Raw genomic sequence first — 20900 nt, 5'->3', positions numbered from 1 at the left:
CAAAAACCCAAGTAGAATATTTGGACTGTTAATCTCTCATTCAGTAGCTCATATGTAAACTAATGCATCCCAGCAATAAAAGTCCAGTAAAAGACATCAATTTGTAGGGACACTAGAGAAAATCAATGAAGGATGATAATGATATTTGCAATGCCAGCTGAATTTCCGCTGGGTTACCAAAAAGATATTTAACTTAATTTCATGGCACAATATCCATGGTTTAGTGTATTCAGTGAGTTAGTAATGAATTAGCCCAAGTTATAAGGAAGTGCCTCAGAAGCCAAGCAGGACAAAATAATTATCATTATGTGCTGACAGGATAATCTCTTTTTTTCACAGACCTTGACTAAGCAAGCCACTCATGTGCTTGCTTTGCTGGGAAAACACATTTAATTAAGAATCCCACGAACGTGAAGCATGTGCCCAAGATGCAGTATGAGCAGTCATCACCTGATTTTTTCAAGGGATTTAAATAGACTTTGGATCAAGTCCCAGACTGCAGTGGTCTACTTCCTTACAACAACCACTATCTTAACTAGCAAGAACTTGAAAAGGTCCTGACATTTTATTTTATAAGAGCTACATAACTCAACAGAATAAAGAGAGGGCATACAACACTCCATACAGTTAATTGGTCCTAAAAATAATATTGTGTACTGTTAAAATGTTACTTTATGTTGGTTTTATTTTCCAATTATTTGAGCTTGTGGCTTGGCACTAAACATAACACCCAGGAACAGGCTGAGGTGCACATTAGGTGCAAATGTTTGGTGTACATGTTTCTCATGCTGGAATTTTTTCATGCAAACTGAAAAAATCTTATAATTCACAATTTTGTGTGTGCTAGAGCACCTTTCACTTATGCAAATAATAACTTGCATAATTTACATGATTCTGTGATGAAGGCTCTTGAAAATATCACCTATATAGAGCCTAAAATGAAAGAAGTATCAGAGAGAATTACAGAATGACATCAGTAACATTTCACTCACAGTAACTGTGTGTTGTATTTCCACCACAGCCAAATAACAGATGTAAGAATTGTTTCCTTTGTTATCCTCCATGTGAGATTTTCTGTGAACACAACACTGAGTGGATATGTGAAACAAATCAAGTCATTTCACACAGAGCAATCATTTATTTAATCTTATTAAGAAGTACAACCCATATCCTTCCAGTGCTGAATTAAATTGATCTCTATTGCCTGTTTATCTTGCTGCTTTTATGTTTGAGCTTTCTGACATCAAAGAGATGGATGTCTTTAGGCAAGATACACTGTTTGGTGTTCTTCAGCTAAATAGCTGTGACCTACAAATATGTCAGCACTAGCATAAGGATCACTGTACAAACAATAGCAGAAGTTAATTTCCTCCAAATTTTGTTTAAAGAGTTATTTTAAACTGTGTGATAAATGGGTGATAGAGGCTTATATGTATGGTATATTCTTTAGTCAATTCTGGTCTTTTTTATGCACCCTATGAGGCTGTCAGCTCTTATTAACATCAACACTAAAGCTTTATATGTCTTAGTTTTGAACTTTAACAGTTTACAGGAAAAAGAAACCTCTGACATTTGTCTCTCCAGAATAGACTATAACAAAATAAGATGGGGAGTAGACTTTAATATAATACAGCCATAGTCAGCATTGAATGCCTTTTGGCTAATATGCTAACAAGCACTCCATGCAGCCTCAGAACCCCAGGAAAGAGAAGATATTTGTATCCATAGCAGCAATTCACAGTAACCAGTCTCTATTTCTCCTTTACTGTCTATTGTGAGGAAACAGCATAAAATTATCTGCTCAGCAGGGAGGAGGGAAACTAGCATCCCATTTGCTGTTTTGTTAATAGGAAAGTGGAGTGATTAATCATTAAAGAACAAAATGTAATACATTTGATGGGAACAGTGATGCCATCAATAAGAGCAACACAAAGGGCACCTACATGAGTAACAAATCCACATTAAACTGTTTTGGGGATTACAGTATTTCAGATAAAAGTCAAGATTGAGTTCTGACTAGTTTTTTAAATTATTACTATATTTTAAAATTCTATCTGTCTTGAGGTACGAAAAACATCTTCTACAACCTCCTACAACCTCTGCAATCAAACTCTTAATACATTTAGTAATATTTATTTCCTCATTAGAAGAGTGGTTTTACCCTGCTAAGTCTCAATGTTCAAATATTGCAGGCTCCATCAAAAGAAATGTGGCCTTTTGGGGCAGGAGGGATGAAACAGCCTGCCCACGGACACACTTTGAGAGTGTTGCAGTTGTTCAGCCTGGAGAAAAGAAGCCTCCAGAGAGACCTTAAAATATCTTACAGTACCTGAAGGGGTTACTTGAGAGAGATGGAGAGGGAGTTTTTACAAGGGCATGGAAGGATAGAGCAAGAGACAATAGTTTTAAATTGAAAGGGCATTGACTTGAGTAAATATTAGGCTTCTTCTCTCCAGGCTGAACAGCCCCAGATCTGAGTTTATAATATCCAGCCCCAGCTCCCTCCCAGTTTTACACTCAGGAGCACCATGTCCTTGAGTACCAACATCTGAAGTTGGATAGGACAAGTCACAGGGTTTAGTGAAGGTACAAGTTTGCCAGGAATTCTTCCTTTCCTAGAAACCATTTGCTCTGGAGTCTCTAAAGCTTGGGAAGACATCAGGGATATCTATACTGCTCTGGTACATGCTTAAGAGATTAGTTCAAATTATAGCAGCCTGGGAACTGCTCATGTTATCTATTTGAAAAGACAGAGTAGTGTCAGCAAGTTTAAAAAGGAACAGACATAGCTATACTATTCTCTGGAAAAGCACTTCAAAGAGAGAATTCCTGGAAGATCATGAAGTCACAGGCAATAAATTCTACTAATGTTTTTAAAATATGTAGAGTTTTGAAACTACTGAATAAAATCTGCTCACAGAAAATCAAACACAAAGAAGACCTTTTGTTCTTGGCCTTAGGATTGTTTGTCAGTCCAAATGAAATGTGGGGTGAGGGACACTCCCACTGCACCAAGGGCAGGAGGTAAACATGTAGTTAGTGTAGGAATGGGATGTCCAGAGTCATAGATAGGCTATGAAGCAAGAAGAAAATGAGGCAGAGAATAATTTGGTTTCTTTGCTGAGACTCACAGCATTTCTCACCAGTCCTGAGTAACTCATGGTGCATTATGGATCTCCAGATCCTTTCTGAAGAATCAGATATTCCTAAGGGTTTTCCTAAGGGTAATCAAAGTTCAGAGCAAAATTTTGCACATTGGGTCTAACTGAGAACTGAGACATCACTCTGTCCATGTGCAATTGCAGAGTGAGACATGGCAGGTCCAAAAGGAGCTGCCCAGTGAACCAAGGTTTGCTACAGATGAGGAGAGTACTAAAACAGTTTTTTCTCCATTTTGCCAAAAATAGCCTACATTGGATATATGGAACACAGGGGACTGGAGGCATGACTGTAGGATACTGGCCAGGGGAAATGCTTTTTATTGCAACCTCTTGTGGGGACCTTCTTCCTGAAGATATTTTTATCTGCGGTTGACTCTGGGGATGTTAGGAAGGGGTCAGCTCTCAAAATCACTGTTGTTTATTTGGTTGGTTGGTTTTTAACTGTGCAAAGCTTTATCCTTGTTAATGACCTGAATATAAAAATTGAGTTTTGTCCCTACCAGGCAAGTCACATGAGGTGAGAAGCTGTGCCTTCTCAGCAGCTCTAACTGCACCACTCCAATCCCTGCCACCTTTTCCCCAGAACACTCAACAGGAACTCAGGAATTCTATGCTTAGCAAGGATGTTGCAGTGCACTCCTGTTAGTAATGGGATAAAGTCTGTTTTCAATTAAGGCCATGCAGATTTCTGTGCACTGAACAAAAGTATTAATATGTCAAATACAATTTCCATACTCAGCTACAGAAATCTCAGCTTTTAAGCTGCTGCTACAGAATGCTTTTCTACTTTCATTTATCTATCTGGATCACAGTACACACATATACCCTACCTTAACAATGTAAAAACACTACCTACATGCAAAAGATGGTTTCTTAATTCTGTTTTGTTAGTAAAATATCTATTTAAGCAAATAGTAAAGCCATAATTTCTTCAAGGTAAAAAAAATTTGCATGATTGCATGATAAAGTAATGGAAATATTAACAAAATAATGCAGACTCCTTAATGGCAGAAAAAAGAATTGAACATGATAATCAGTTGTAATTGAATGAAGGGCCACATGGGAGATTCTGTCTTGGAAATAACTTTCACATGAAAAACAGAGTAAGTCAAGAAATCAGAAGAAAGCAAAACATTACACAGCTCACAATTTAAGAATATTTTCTGCAGGAATCAGTGATAAATGCTTCTTCAGAGCTATTTCTGCCTGTAGGAGGGGAAAAATATCTAATGAAATACAAGCTGTTGCACAGAAAATTAATAAATGAATTCATTGAGTAGAGAACATGGCATATATAAAAATGAATCAGATACAGATAGATCAGCACTGTGGTATTTGCATTAGTTTTTATGCATAAGGAAGAGAACTTCTCACTGATATATACACAAAATCTTTTAAAAAAAAATCACAGAAAGAGTATTAGAAAAATCTATTAGAAAATCTGTTACAGTTTTACAAACTTCCGCCTTGCCATTTTTTTATATTAATTTGACTGGGATTTTTTTTTTAATATCAGAGAATCAAGGTACTCCCAATCCTCTGTAAAAGACCTCATGAAAATAACTGACTTGCAATCTCTATCCTCAAGGTTCAGCCCAATTCATGCCATTAGTTCATCATTTTTGTGGAGTGAAGACTGAAGGAACTCTCCTAATAAATCTTGCTAAACAATTTCTAAAACATATAGCTTCATCTGTATTAAAAATCTTCCATTAACAGAAATTCATAGAATCACTGGACAACATTCTTACTAGCCTATTTCTTTTTATTTTGAAACATCCAGGAACTTTCCAGTGAGAAGTGTCCTGATAAACTATTTTTGCTCTAATGGATATAGCAGTTTACACTCAGAAGTGTAAAGCCATTAAATTACTTTAGGGATCCAGTGTACAGTTCATTTCTACTTTGTTCTGAATTTTTTACAGAAATACCATGTGGCAACTGCAATGGAGATGGAAAACCTTCCTTAAATCATGCCATATTATTATCCCATAATATTTCCCAAGACATTTTAGTTCTGCTCATTTTTAAAATCTCCACAGAAGAGGGGAAAATGAAACAAATTATACCTTCTTAAATTTCTCACTGCTTAATTACTTTCACTGACATTTACATGGCAATACTTTTCATATATTTCAGCTTCCTCAGTGCAGGGCTATTTGAGAAAATCACTTAAATAATCATTAGATCATTATCCCCATTCAGAGAGAAAGCATTTAAAATGTCATCACACCACTTATCCCATAAATAAAGCACTCAAAAACTGAGTACAGTTTTATGAGGGCCAAGCAGCATTTTGAAGTTAGTAACTTCTGTGACAATGAAATATAAAGGGGCAGCTCTGCAGCAGACAGAGATAGGCTTGTGTTTTGTGGGAATATGATCTGTATCACTGCCATAGCTTGACTATTCTCTAATTCAAACTAACCTATCCAGTGCCTTGTTAATGAGTGCTCTCTATTCCTTACCCTGTACAGCTTGCTCTTGGCTGTGACACACATATCACCTGTCTCCCAGGGCACCTGAAGGTGTGCTGCACCTCCTGGGCAGTTTTCCAGAGGACACAGCTCTCTAGCCAGGAGCCAAGCACAGACATATTTTGTCTTTTTGTTTGCTTCTCTTGGTTTTGAGAGTTTTCCTACAGAGACAAAGCTCATCCAGTCAGGACAACTAACTCATCCACTGGCTTCTCCTGTGCCCTGAAGTCACTCCATGCCTTTGCTGTCCTTTGCTCATTATAATTGCATTTCACAGTAATTGCCAACTCAGCAGGTTATACAGTGAAAAATTGCTCCCTTGGGCAGCATTTACTATCATTCCAAGTAGTATTAAGTACTAATTTCACCACTGTGAATGTTAAAGGGGACTGGGAGAGAGAGGAAAGGAGCAGAGAGTTTGGTCTGAGTTTGACAATAATGTCAATAAGATGGTGCCATTTGGAATAAGAAAACATTAAAGAATTTTTTTTTTTCAGACACCAAGTTATCCCCAAATGTTTTGACTTTTGTTTCCCTTTTATCTACCAAGGTAATAATTTCTTGGGATGGCTGTCAGAAGTGCAGCAGTGATTGCTTTAGTGCTCTTTTCTCAGCAAAGTAGCTGCATCCATCCCCACAGCACACTCTGTGTCACTAAGGACAGGGCTCTGTGAGAAATGACTGCTCTGCCTAGTAGAAAATCTTCCATTTCCTTTGTTATCCAGACACTGTGGCCAAGGACTGTGTGTTCAGCCATGGACACACAGTGCAGGCCTGCAGGAAGGGGAAGATGCACGATTTATACTGTGAGCCAGGACAGTGTCTCACACGCTTTAAAACAAGCACTTCCTATTTCATGACTTTGGCCAATTCCACAGCTGGACATGGCTTCTGTCCTATTGCATATAAGCCTCCTGTGCATATTTCAAAGTCTCAGCACTAGAGCAGAATTTCTGTACTTAAATGGAAATAAAAATTTCCTTCATACTATCATCCATCTCAAGCTAAATGTTGGTTTTTTTTTCTCTTTCAGGCAGCTGCAGAGAATAAGTGCTAGCACAGAAAGAGAAGGATATACCTCTTGGTCGAGGTACAAATGCTAATAATTTGAGAGATTCTGTTCTCATCTTCAACAGCAATTAATCTTCGGGGGGACACAAGCACTTGATTTTCTTCATTGCTGTGTGTGTAACCCTTCCTTGCCACCCAGTGAAGTTAGTCAGGACATGATGCTAATCACTCAGTGGAAGACATGCAGATACTAAAATGTAGACAATTTTCGCTTCAATTTGTCTTTGCAAGGCCACAAAACCTGAAAGATGCTGTCAGGACTTAGGGTAGAAAATAAATCAGGATTAAATGACAGCCAGCATAACAGAAAAACTGATCTTTTTTTTCCTCTGCAGGAGCCAAATGGCACTACCCAAACTGATGCCATGAAAGTGTCTTGCTGGATGGGAGTGGTATGAAAACAGAGAAAAAGGACAAATATTTTTTAAATCGTCTTCCAAATAGTAATATATTAAGTAGTGCTGTATTACTGGCAGTAGCTCAATCAATGACAGATTTGCTTTGCTCAGTGAGAATTGTGATAGAAATAGTTAATGGCATTTTGAAATAATTTTATTTTATAGTGCAAGTGCACATTTACATTCCTTCTAAACAGCCCAATTTTTTTCACAGTGTTGTTGCTGTAGTACAGCAATTTGCCTTGGACATTTCACTTAATATTCCAGAAAAATGAGAAGTGCTAGAGGAAATAAATAAAAAGCCAAAAACTTTAAGAATCCTCAACCTCTCAAAAAAAAAGTAAGAATTATCTTTATTCATTCTAGAATAAAAAGTGTTGCAGCAATAAATTATTTGTTGAAGCAAATGCAGGGATTATTAAAGAATAGAATAATCCAGATTTCTCCATTTACACTAATGTAAACCAAGATGGAATCAACTTCATTTGCAGTCAGAGGAATCTGGTTTAGGAAGGCATGTGTGCTGTAGGAGCTGATATATCCTACAGCAGATCACCAAGGGAGATGAAAGAATATCCAACATGAAAATATGCCCATAAATTAAGATTTACGTCTGAGACTGTACACTGTGTGTGCATGTCTTAGACATACACCTACTAAAGGTGCTTTGATTTTAACACATGCTGAATGGGACAATGAATCAGCAGGCCTTTCCCAAGGTCCTTTCCACAATTTATCTGAATTTATAACAGACAATCTCAAAACAGAATCTGGCCACTCCATAGTCAGAAAAGGACATAAATGATAATAAGTCTTCTAGAGGAGATTTCCAGCTTTCACAATGGCATCAATGTCTACACAGCTGCTGAGTGACCAGGAAATCATCTTGCCATTTTTTAAAGCAACATAAAGGCATGCAAATGTTGAGCCTCCATAGCATTTACTCTAATCTAACTTCTCTAATCAGAATTGATGGAAGGGTCACAAAGGATGAGTTGATTTTCCTAAGCTGAAAAGGCTTCTCATGGCTTCCCAGCCAACAACTGGGACAGCAATGGGCATGTTTTAGGGTAGAAAACCCACTCTCTAAATTGTGCCAGGCTATCTCAGAAAGCTGAAACTGAGACCCTGCCACCACTGAATTTGATGGGAACTTTTTTCACTAGCTTCAGCAGAATGAAGGTTTTCCTCTCTCATTAGGGCTGTAAAACTTACAGAATTGAAACTGTCTGCAGTGGGAACACAACCTTGCTTTAAACTAAATGAATAATCCGACTCTAGTCTCTAAAAGCTCATCTGACCAGACATGACAGCTGTGAACTATTTTCACTGCTTGATGTAAGGAATACTGGGTTTGTGCACCAAACCTTCAGGTCCTTGTTTGGAATATCACCAAGCTGCCAATCTGCATAGGCAGTGCCTGCATTTGGAATAACTTGAGAAAGTCAGTGGGAGCTAAAAGCCCCTGGAGATCCTCCTTAGTTTCCTTACTGGCCCTTAAAACACTCATTAAAATGGCACAGCAGCCCTGGGCAGCTTTATGCACTTCTCTCATTACCTCTTGTTTCCTGCAGCTCTCCACTGCAGTCAGCCCTGTCAAATGGCCCAGCCTGGATCTCACCCACCTCATACACAGCAAACACTGAAGGAGTGACACAGGGTACCACACCTGCCACCCCCACACCTGCCACCCCCACACCCCTGCCACCCCCACACCCCTGCCACCACCACCCCCCTGCCTTCCTTACATGTGTGAGCTGGTGACACAGCCCAAGACAAAGACAGTTTCCATCACTGGATATACACATTTGTTTGGTCATTCTTCAATACAAAACATGCTGCCTGGAGCTAATTATGCCACTGGCCTTTAATTCTCTACCTGAGATTCTTTAAAAAATTTCACCCACAATTTTCCTTTCTTAGAAGTTCCAGATGTCCCAGAGTTTGAAAACAAGTGAGATTTCCAAAATGTGCAGCTTGATCCAACTGGTTTTGAGACTAAATAAATACATGGTTCACCTCACTGACTTTCTGACTCTCTTAAACCATGCTAGGGATCTGGCATCACAAACTGTGTATTCCCTTCAGTTGCTCTCAGAAGCACAAACTTTCCTTCATCCTCCCCAGCATGGTATAAAAAGGAATATTTGAAAATTCTGTTCTCTTCTCTAAGGCTCCTCAAAATACTGTGAGGTGCTCAGAAGACAAATGTTTTCTTTCAGAATTCTTGGGTATGTTTTACTGACTCCTTTCACTTTTAAACTTTCTGTTGTCTTTCTTTTATGCTCTGTTAGAGCTCTTGACTTCTGCATAAACTGGTATGTCTGCATGGAGTGGTGTAAACCTCAATCATTCTAACTTTCCATTACTTAGTGTTGTTCATCAATACATTCATAGCCACTGCATAAATCTCTTGAATGACTCTTTTTAAAGTCTACCTCCACTATTATTACTCCAGATAATTTAACTAGAGTTATATCAAAGGGTTTCCCATATGTTATTTATGATCTTCTGTTCTAATAATTTGAGGTACAGACTGTTTACAAGGTAGGAGATGCTATTTTTATAATTAGCTATAATAAATATGTAAAGGTCAGCTTGGATAAATAGTGTCTTGAAGATGGAAATTATTAAATAGAAATACATTAAATCAAACATAGCAAGTTGAGATAAAATTGTAAACAGCAGTTAGGCATATAAAAATAACCATCCTGTAGAATATACGTCAATAGTAGAACAAAATAAGATGAGCCAAAACTGAGCCAAGTTAATAGGAAAATGTTTCTGGTATTTTTAAAATAGCCAAACACAAAAGAACAGTGTAGAAAGAATTTTTCATTTTAGAAGTGGTTACTGCACTTTTGAATTAGAAAATACCGAAAAAAAAAAGTCCTACAGAAAGATATTACAGGACACATATGAGTTTTGAGGTCACCTGGTTCTTAATCAAAACCTGTGAATTCCAGAAAATATGCAAAATCATTCAACAAAATTTAAACTAGCCTTCCCATCTCTTTGCTGTAACAACAGTTGAATCAGTAGGAGGAAAAGTTGTTGAATTTTCACACCCAATGTTTCCTATTTGTCTGCTTGACCTTCCTTCATTATCCTCTGAGATGTTCTGCAACCATCAGAAACCGAGAAACAGCTGCTTGGCTCTCCATCCATGTCCCCAGCACTGCTGAGCCAACACTTGCATTTTGCTTACCATAACTGCAAAGTGAAATGAGTTAATTTGTACCACCTGACCTGTCCCATCACCTTTGGGACCAAATTCACTAATCAATCAACTCCAGAAGTTCAAATTTGCTTTGCTGCCTGCACATGTAATGTGACTTGTTCTGGTGCAAGGACTGTCCACATACTCAGCATTTGTATCTTCTCATGCTGGTTTGACTCATTTTTTAAAAAACTCCTGAAATTATCTTTGTGCAAGCTGTGCAGAGAGCAGCCACACAAAGCAAAGGCAGCTTAACTTCACTCCATGAGTCTGCAGTGAGTTCATCCTTAATAATTTGTGTTGAGCTTATCCAGTTTCTAGTTTTCTTTCTCATACCATATCATCAGTCTCCAAAGGTAGTGATGGGCTCTGGAGCTTTGCTGTTGTGTTTGGGCTATTCTGTTCTGTCACAGGAGTACACAGCATCCAGGCCAGTTCCCTGCTCCTGGGAGTCTGTGGGACAGAGGAAGACAATTTTCAGAAGTTCAAACATCAGCAAGAAGCAGAGGCCCCATGCTGTGCTCTTAATAAGCAGTGCCAAAAGACATTTAAATGATACTTCATTGCAGCTCGTGCTGCAGGGTGGTGAAAAGCCATGAGCTGAAAACAAGTGGGCTGACCTGTGTGTTATTTTTGCAAAGGGAATAATTTCAGCACTCAGCAGTGCATCATGCAGCAGTTCTGTGTGATAGGTGGGTGCAGCACTATCATGGCCAAGAGGGGTGGTGATGACATGCAAAATAATTGCATTCATGACTTCAGGCTATCAACAAGTTCTGTTCCCAGAGACAGGCAAAGGCCACACTCGCTGACAGCAAATAGTGTACGTGCAAGCAGAGGTTACTCACTCCACTTAACCCCACTTCCCCAAAGGAATAAACATTCCTGAGTTTCAATGGACCTGAATTAGGAGCCATGAGTAGCCTAGCTGACAAGGGTTTGGGTGAGAAGTCAGATGAGCTGAGTTTAGCCCCCACACTCTACAAGTGAGCTCCTTTCCTGGGCTCAGCTCTAGAGCTGCTTCCCCTTGAGCACTCACCAGGTCAGGTCGTGCCTCTCACCACCCTCTGTCCTGCAGGCAGGAGCTTCAGAGGAACAAAGGAAACCACAATCTCACTGCTGAAAATCCCACATGATGCTGATGGAAATATCTGGAATTTACTTTAAATTGTACCTAAGCATTTCAGAGATCTTTCCAACACTATTTACCACCACCTGTTTTGCTGTGTTTGTATGAAAACCAGAAAAAACATCCTTCCTGTAGTTTCTCCCTTTTTGTTGATGTTCACTTAAAGAGACTCTTATCAGTTCCATTTTGCAGCCTCTCTGAAAATGTTAAGTAGTGTTTTGTCAATTTAAGGACACACATTCTCATTCTTCTTTGTGTTATCTTGTCATTTTGGTTTCCACGAGGATGTTGAAAAATGAAACAAATCTAATTTGTTATTAAAATGTTGCCCATATTTATTATATTTTCACAGATGCCAGCTTTGGAGCAAGATGCAAGTCTTTGGAGGAGACACTCTGAAATAACCCATTTGAGAAAGAAGGCATGAGAACTTTTGATAGTCATCATGAAGACATGAGGGAACAATTTATCCTATCTTAAAAGAAATGTTGACGATACCTCCTTCCTTCCTTGCTTGGCTTAATAGGATCAGCATTTATCTGCTGTAAAAGCCATTTTCGGTTTTGTTTTGTTTTGTTTTGGGGTTTTTTGAGGTTTTTTTCTATGTGTTTGGTTGGTTCTTTTGGGTTTTTTTTCCATATTTTAGCCCCACTTGGCTTTGCAGAAGGCTGAGGGAGGAGTGATTTCTCCCCACTAAGCTTTGGGGCAAAGTGACTGCAACTGCTGGTGCTTTGCTGATGTCAGTGGACACCACAGTCCCTGTGATTCCTTTTAGCAAGCTTGCAGCTCTAAACTTCTTATTCCAAATGCCAGACAGCTTTCACCATGAGACAGGTGCAGCCAAGACATCACACAGCAGCATTTGATGTGCCAAAGTAAGTTTAACTAAAAGCTTTGATAATGAAACTTGAAGAGAAACTAAAAAAAGTGAGTTGTGCAGGTGCAGTAGAAAATGTCACTGTCAGGTGACTTTTGGACACTTGACAGGTCTGAACACATCTCATGATCTTCTAAGTATTGGTGATACCTTTAAAATGGCACAAAATTCACTGAAAGGCTTTTGAAATTCCTACCTGCTTTTACCTGCTCACCTCTTCTGCTTACCCATACTTAAAGAAAATGCTTTTTTTCTGTCTTTCTCCAATTTATAGCTTTTCTTTTTTTTTCTCAAGGTCATTAAATGAAAGATAGTTGTCTTAAATATTGAATTGCAAACATGTTCTGCTGGCTCTGTTGTCAGTGGCTGCTCCAGAGCTGCCCTCAGTGAAACAGAAAGAGATGGCAATAATCCAAGCAAAGTCACTTCAGGAGGCACCACAGGGAGCTGGCATCCACCATTCCCATGAATGGCTCCTCTGCCAGCAGGCATCATGCTGGCCCCTCCACCTGCTTGGAACACCTCCATTCTCAATTTGAAAATCACATCATAAACATTAATGAGTGCTGTCAACTAGCTTCCTTTCTCCCCAAGATCAGCTTGCACAGCATTGAAAATATTTTGAGGTAATTTCATCATAAAAACACGTTTAATTACTTCAGACATTTTGGAGTGTGGGTTTCAGCACGATTAATTGCTTTGCATTATTCTACTTATTCATGACAGTGACACAATTTTTGGCAGTAAAAGGATCTTAATCACAGTTTGCTTGGTAGGCATGGCAAAGGATCAGCTGCTGTCAGAGAAAAAAGCAGCACAAATCCTGCCTGTATGGGATTGCAGATAAAGAAAGCCACATGTGTGAAACCAGACCATGAAGTAGCCCCTCTCTGCCTGCAAGTGCTGCTTCTTCCCCTGTGCTCCACCTGCAGAAGCTGAGAGGAGGAAAACACCCATCCAAGGGGAGTTTTCCTGCATGCAGCTCCTTCCCTGTGTGATCTCTCATGATTGAACCAGTGCTGGCCCCAGGAGCTAAAGACAGGTGTGTTGTGAGAGCAGATAAAGGATTAAAGCATTCTTCAGCAATGCTGAAGGTAAAAGCAGGGTGAGCCAGGTGTATGGAATAAATGGTGTCCATTTCTCTGCAGAACTCTTCATCCTGACCCTGGGAACTGCTCCTCAGCTCCCTCCAAGCTGCCTCCATGGTCCCTTCATGTCTTCTCTCCTGGCCCTCACTGGGCACAGATTGTCTCTCACACAGCAGTAGCTGAGCCCTTCATCCATAGTGTGCACCTTTCCCACAGCTCCAAGTTTCCTCACTGCATACTAATGATTCAGCTTTCCAGGAACCTTATTAGCTGGGACATAGGAGCAAAAACTATTTTAATGAAGGACTGATTAATAAGATTTTTTACTTATTTTTCACAGGTGTGTATACTGTTACAGCAGCACATTCATACTGCTCAAACACCTGTGCTTAATTATTTTCACAGGCTCACAACTCGGTGGTTGAAAAAATACATTCAATCAGCAGGGATGATTGTGCTGTTCTGATGAGTCTTTTGAGGCAGCTGTTTCCAAGGTGTTTAAGCATTAAATCCAGGGAGGGACATTCCTGAAGCTCCTTGCAAGGCAGCTGGGCAGTCACTCCAGTTAGGAGTCAAAAACATAAGGACTTTTATTCAGATGATGGTCAGAAGTTTATCGGGCAGCTGGAAGACAAAGATGAGCAATTCCACAATGTCCTTATGCATGATCCAGCACTGCAGTATTTTAGATTATGTATCTATCAATACACATATCACTGAACTGTAAAACTCTCTGTGGGCAACTTTTTATATTTGGATATATCTGCCTATCCTTGAAGCAACCTGGATAAAAAATTTATCCTGTCTTTCCTTCCTGCTGTTAATGATCTTATTCGGTGTGAGAGGCATTTTTAAACAAAATGTTAAGCAGTGCTATTGCTACTATTGCAAATTGATAGATGTGCTCTAATGCAAACAGCTTGTGAGACAATCCCTGTGCTTTAGACAACATTTTGAAGGCGTCACAATGATTGTTAACTTGTCTATTAGGGATGTTCTAGCTTTAAAAATGTATATATTTAAATTATGCATGTTAATGTACCTATCAACATTACAAATGTAGTTTGCAGCAAACTGCTTATAATATATGAATGATAAGCCATAAATAATAACTGCAGCTGTAAATTAAATTACTTGATTAAGCTGCAAAGATGCACTCTAATTTGGAATAGAAAATTACTTTGAAGTGATTTTAGCAGCTGATAATTCTTTTAGAATAGCAGAGTTTTATGAGCCATAGTGTTCTTCAAGTCAGACATCAAACTTTCTGAGGATTTTGTCCACTTACGTGGTTGGTTGGGTATTGCTATGCCTTGAATACAATGGATGCAACAGACTGACAAAATAAGGAGTGACAACTCTTTTAACCAAAATATAGAAGTTCTTAAAATCAAATGCAATATTTTTTTTTTTTCTGCTGGAATGTGAATAACCTTGGGTTGGATGTCAGCAAGAGCAAAGCTCTTAGAAGAGCCTTAATTTTGAAAGTCAGCAGAGGCAGCATATAAAGGAGTTACAGGTACTTTGGAATTTTTAACAGGCACAAATAAATAATGGTATTGTAAACCCCCCAAAACCTTCAGTAGAATTTAATATGAGGCTCTGAAATACAAGCTGAGCAGAAATGCAATGCTTAACCTCTTCTCACAACATGTCACATTGCTGGTACAGTAGATTAGATTCTGGATGAGTTTCAATAGGATAGAATAACTAAAAATAATTTGCCAAACATAGACTTCTGATGCTTTGATAGTTTGCACATAGCTAAGTGGAAAAGGATGAAGCTGTGGGGAAGTACTGGAGAGCTTGTGTTCCAGGAGCAGGGAGCCTTTTCTGTACATCCCAAGTGAAGTCCTGCACCTGCCTTAGAAGCAGAGAGTAAAACCTGGGACTGTTAGGGCACATGTCAGTGCTCAAGCCTTACCTGGACCTCAGGGCAGTGGCAGCATGGCTGTATGTCCACAAGGAGACTCCTTCTCAAACCTTCTTGGCCTGAGGACACCCTAGACACTTGCTGGGGCACGTAGATTCCTTGGGGATTGTTAGACAGTGTGATACTGGGGTTTGTCACTTGTGGGCTTCTCCTTTAGGGCCGCCATTAGCACACCCAGGCGAGGGCACACCAGCAATTGTTCACCTGGGCTGGATGAGCACTCAGATTTCTCATTACAAAGTGACAACAAAAAGACACTGATAAACGAAATATAAAACTAAACTTTAAGACTGGTGGGTACTTCCAGTTATCTGGGTGCAGTTTTTTTTTTTAATAATCCAGTATTTCTAAATGTTCCAGATATCTGAGGCTTGGGGTCCACCTCCTCCTTCTGAAGATCTCAGCTCATGCATTTGTTGCTCTGAAAGCCAATTTCTAGGCACTTCAAGTGGGGATTGGTTTTTTTTTTCCCCTTTAATAAATGCAAATTATGGGAGATGGTGTGCACATGCATCACAGGATGATGAAAGATTCGAAGTGTTTCAAGTAAATGGGACTTGTTTTATCTCTCAACCTGATATTGTAAATCATTCAACAGCAAGATCTGTTTTTTGTAATTATAGTTTGATTTCTCCTATGCTATGTCTGCTTGGGCAGAAGTGTCTAAGATGTAGATCTATATATATATAATTATATTAGCATTTATATTTAAAGCTTCCATTGATAGATATAATTAGCTTGAGGCTAACTTCAACACACACCTACTTTCCTTATCTAAAGAAGTGACTTTGGAGCAGGGTCTGATGCAATTTACTGGTATTCCCAGGCATGACTGTTATAGAAAACACCTCTGTAGCTTAAAGTGAGATATTTGAGCCTAAATCATGCTCTAAATGCAACCCACCTCAACACAGAGGTGAACATTTTGAAAAGTTTCTCTGTGAGAAAATCAGAATAGACTTCTAAAAATCAGATAAATAGACAGAGGTACTATGACAAATAACAATATTCCTACTTATTTCTTGGTTAAAATTTTCCTTTTCAGATAAGAAAAGATGTAGGATGTAGTTAGTGAACTGATCAGCCAAAAGGCTTGAAACAGAAGTATTTATTTACACAGTCTAATTATTTGGTGGAATATATTGCCACAAAATATTTTGGGGACAAAATAAAAATAGTTTTTAAAAGCTATTGGATGAATCACTGGGAAAAAAAATCCTCCCTTTCCCTTAAGCACTGTGATCTGAGTCAGAAAATTCCTCTTCCACCAAGGAATTGCCTTCCAGATTACCAGAAGCCTGGAAGACACACCATACTTGGAAGAAAAGTGTCACTGCATGTTCCCCTTGCTTCCCCTGTTATTCTGTCTTTTTCTTTCAGCATTTGCTGTTGGCCCTTGTGGGTGGGGCAAGGTCAACCTGATCTTGTCTGAACACGGCTATTTTCATGTATGGATAGATTATTGAGAAAGACCTTAAACTTCAAAGATCAATAATAACATTAAAGAAATGAAGTTTTTTGGTTTGAAAGACATGGATGCAATGGTGTGAAGAAATGCAGTATATTGTGAAATCCTTATCTTTGTAAATAGATAGAAAGAATGCAAATCAGAACTTAAACAAATGCAAACTACACTGAATGCCTTTGAAGATTGTGGACAGGTAGTTTTCGATTGGACCACATGCAAGACCCACATAATTAATTTGTAATGAATTGAATGTAATGAATTTGCTTAATGAATCACCCTTACAGAACTGCCAAAATGCTAAGTATTGAGTAGTAAAGCAAAAGCCTCAGGGAATTTAGGGCATTTACAGTAATGTAGTGACTAACCTATGTCCTGTATTCCACAGCACCAAAGAAGGAATTTCCCTCTAATCAATGTGAATTTCATAATTTTGGGTGAGTTCATCTTTAAATGAGGCCCCTTGACACTATCTCATAATGTGAAAAATAGCTGGATATCTAAAGTAACCTCAGTAATTGTTAATTTACTAAGTGAAGGTTAGAAGGGCAGTTTCACATCTATTTTTTCCTTTATCCCACTTTTCTGGTAATAATCAGGCTGTCCTCTGGCTCAACTGCATGGGCATTAAGAGTATCCTATCACCATTGCAAATAAATAGAGCAATAAAAAAAAAAGTCTTTTCCACCTACCTCATATAAGCTCTGTGAGACAAAGACTTTTCTTAGTCACTTATTTCAACAGTGCAACAGAACTTAACTCCCAAATGATTGATAAAAGTTATTCTAGATGAGGAAAGTTTATGAAATTTTTCTCTAAATTCTTTGCCCTTAAAATATGGCATTAGAAATCTGGAGTGCAGTCAGGGTAATGCACAACTTCATGTAATTCACTGTAAGGGTTCATTGTTTGACTCTGCTATTGAAAAATTACAGCAAATGTCTGACTCTGGGCTTATGGATTGTTCTCTAAGCCTCTGGAAGAATTCCTCTATCTCCCTAAACTCTTTTTACCCAGCTCTCATCTTCTCTATCCCAAGAAGTACCAAGCAGATGTGACTTAAAATATGTGCCTAATTAATTGCTGTGTTATGCCTCTCTTTTTTCTATAACAGAGAAAAAAAAATCATTGCAGTTGGAGCTAGAGGAAAGTTATGAAATCCCTGATGTGCAACAATTGTGGGGTGGATGAGTTGAATGGTTTTGCTTGGTCACATCACAGTGTGAAAGAACAGCAGTGAAATTATCAACTGGTGAAGCAGAGCTTTTTGGCTAAGACCTCTTAAGAACACTGTAGCACTTCAAGTCCTGAGTAAAAAGACTAATAATATAGTCTACCTGCTTTTTATTTACTGTATTGAACCCATTCAGCAACAACAGATTGTCTGACCTGTGCATGGGATTAGTTTCCAGTGGAGCTTTATATTTCAGACTGAAAGTAAAACCCACTTGACATCTGGGAGAAAAGGGCAGCAAATATATCACAAAATTTAATGAATCCAAGGGAAGCAAGGGTTCAACTAAAGGTAAAAAATAATCATGTTGTAAATGTCAATGGGTAGTATAAACTATTACTGTATTGCTTTACTCCTGCTTTTAATAGAGTATCATTGCAATTTTCAATTGGGTTGCACAGAGCCCTTAGGCTGCTTTAATTTATAATAGGATATAAATTATTTGCAGCTGAAATTCCATCAGTTTACTGGCACAGTGTTAAAAAGTTATCCATGAAAAATACAGATTTTTCTAACTATGTGCAAATGTTAGTGCTCTTGAATCAGAATATGACACTATGTCAGTAACCAATATGAAGAAAAAAGCACAGATTTCCTTGTGCCCAAAATCAAGCCCATCAATGCTATCAAACAATTTGACTCTTGTCTGCCTCCCTCCTCTCAGCTGAGGAGGCACAGAAACACAGACAAACAAGCAATTGTCTATAAATAGAATATAATAGAAGTTAATAATGAAAATATGGCTCATTAGCCATTTCCCTGTCCTGGTATCTTCCCAACTTTTCCTGGTTGGAATTTCATGACTGATGGCCACACTCTGGTTACATCCTAAGTGAATTCTACATGGGCCTATTCCAACAGTCTCTGCAATTTAATGACACTTCAGTATTTGCTTTAGTTCTGCCAATTTCTACACATAGAAGAGTCCTAGATGGACTTTCCAATTCCTCAGAATAAAGCTTCCATTTTTACAATTTAAGTGTGTTCTGGTAAAAATATTCCAGGTTGCAGAATATTCCCTTCCTTTGGAGGCTACAAAGCACCCATATCCTTCAATATGACTTAATTAAATGACAGCAATACTTAATTAAGGAAAAATTGCATTGGGTAGGATGGGCACCTTCAGTATAACTAAAAAGAAATGTTCTGGGACTAAAGAAGAGTTATTCTATTCATGTTCTCCCAAGCTCTGCTGCAAATATAAGCTGACAGGTTAATAGAAGCATTTCTAAACAGTTGTAAGAAATCAACCATCTGATTCAAGAATTCTGTTCCCTTGGTTAACTTACTATTCAGCTACTGAAAACTTCATTTTCCCAACTGTGAGATGACAAAATTGAATGAAAACAGTATTAATATTTATGTTCCAAATAGAAAAGGCTTTCAAAGCAAGTTCATAAAGTGGAAAATAAAAGCTGTAATTTATCCAAAACTTTTTGGCCTTTTGCAGATTTAAAATGTATCAGCCTTGCTGCCAGGATTTCTTGATTTAAAAGCAAGTAATCATATTTTATAGAAGTTATTAGTATAGGTGAACTTTTATATCATTTGAATGGTCTCTATTATGTGGATCAGTTAATTTCAACTACGGTTCATACTGTTATGAATATGTGTTCCAAAATTGCCCACAGGTGGGAAAAAACATGTTTACTGGGTCTGGTTGAAATGTTTTGTGATAGCAATGTTTATATCCTACATCAAGATCATTCAACAGAATATGTGTGCTGTGAACTCCTACCAAAGGTACCAGTAAAAATTATATCAATAGGAAAATACAGTGAACTTCTTTTTCTTTCATAAGAGTCTCATTTCTAATTAATCATGTTGCCTTCTTATGAATAAAATCCAGTATCTTATATAACTTGACAATTATTAGAAGGAGATTATGGAAAATTAAATGTTTTATTTGAAAGAATTTCTTAAATCCATATGCATGGAATTGCTTTCCTTGTACTGTGGCCTGCCAATACTTCCCACTTTACCAATAAATGCTCCAAAAGGGTTTTATCAAAATGTCCAACTGCTAAGACTGCATGGCCTGCACTCTAATGATCTGCATTTAGAGAGCATGAAAAAAGAAGTTTTTCCTCAAATTCTCATAACAGCAACTGTCAGCCCAGAATACTTTTATTATTACTGATATTCTTACATTAGTTTCCAGTTCAAGAGGGCAAAATTCTTCAGGCAAGTAGCATAGGTCCAGTGCAGGAACTGACTCTCCAGTCAGTACAAGCATAAGATAATAAAATATTTGGACATTTGAATTCAAGCACACCTAACAACAGCTGCTCAAAAGCAGTGGCAGGTAGTTCTGTGCAAAGCCTGACACTATTTTTTCCTTTCTGCATTATTGAAAAAGCCCATCACAACTGCATATAGAACAAGGCAGAAAAATCTCAACCTTTGCTTACATGTACAGAATTGGGCACACTAGAGACAATTCAGGATGGGAAGTTCTGAAAGTGATGAAATTATATTGGAATTCCTTCAGAAGATTGATCTGGGAGAAAGGAATGTGTGTCTCTCACTTTGGAATGGAAAGAGTGAGAGATTTGGATTTGATTTTTTTTAATGATGGGTGTCAGTAGAAATGCTCTGATACCTTACAGGAAAAACTTCCTGCCCTTTCTTTATCTGGATTACCAAAGTTATTCTTATTTAACTTGTAATGTATATCACTGCCAGTATTGAAAAGAAGGGTCACTTGTGTTTACGGACATGAAAAAGAAAGTCCATGAGTAATCAAAAAACTAGGATTTACAAAAAGGATCTCTGAAATATTAGTATCTCCAGCAGTTTTTTGAACTCTCTGGATTTGTGCAATGGACAACAACAGACACAATGCTG

This window comes from Erithacus rubecula (assembly GCF_903797595.1).
Source record: "Erithacus rubecula genome assembly, chromosome: 3".
NCBI lineage: Eukaryota > Metazoa > Chordata > Aves > Passeriformes > Muscicapidae > Erithacus > Erithacus rubecula.
The sequence above is the reverse complement of the archived record's forward strand: the minus strand, read 5'-3'. Positions refer to the sequence as shown.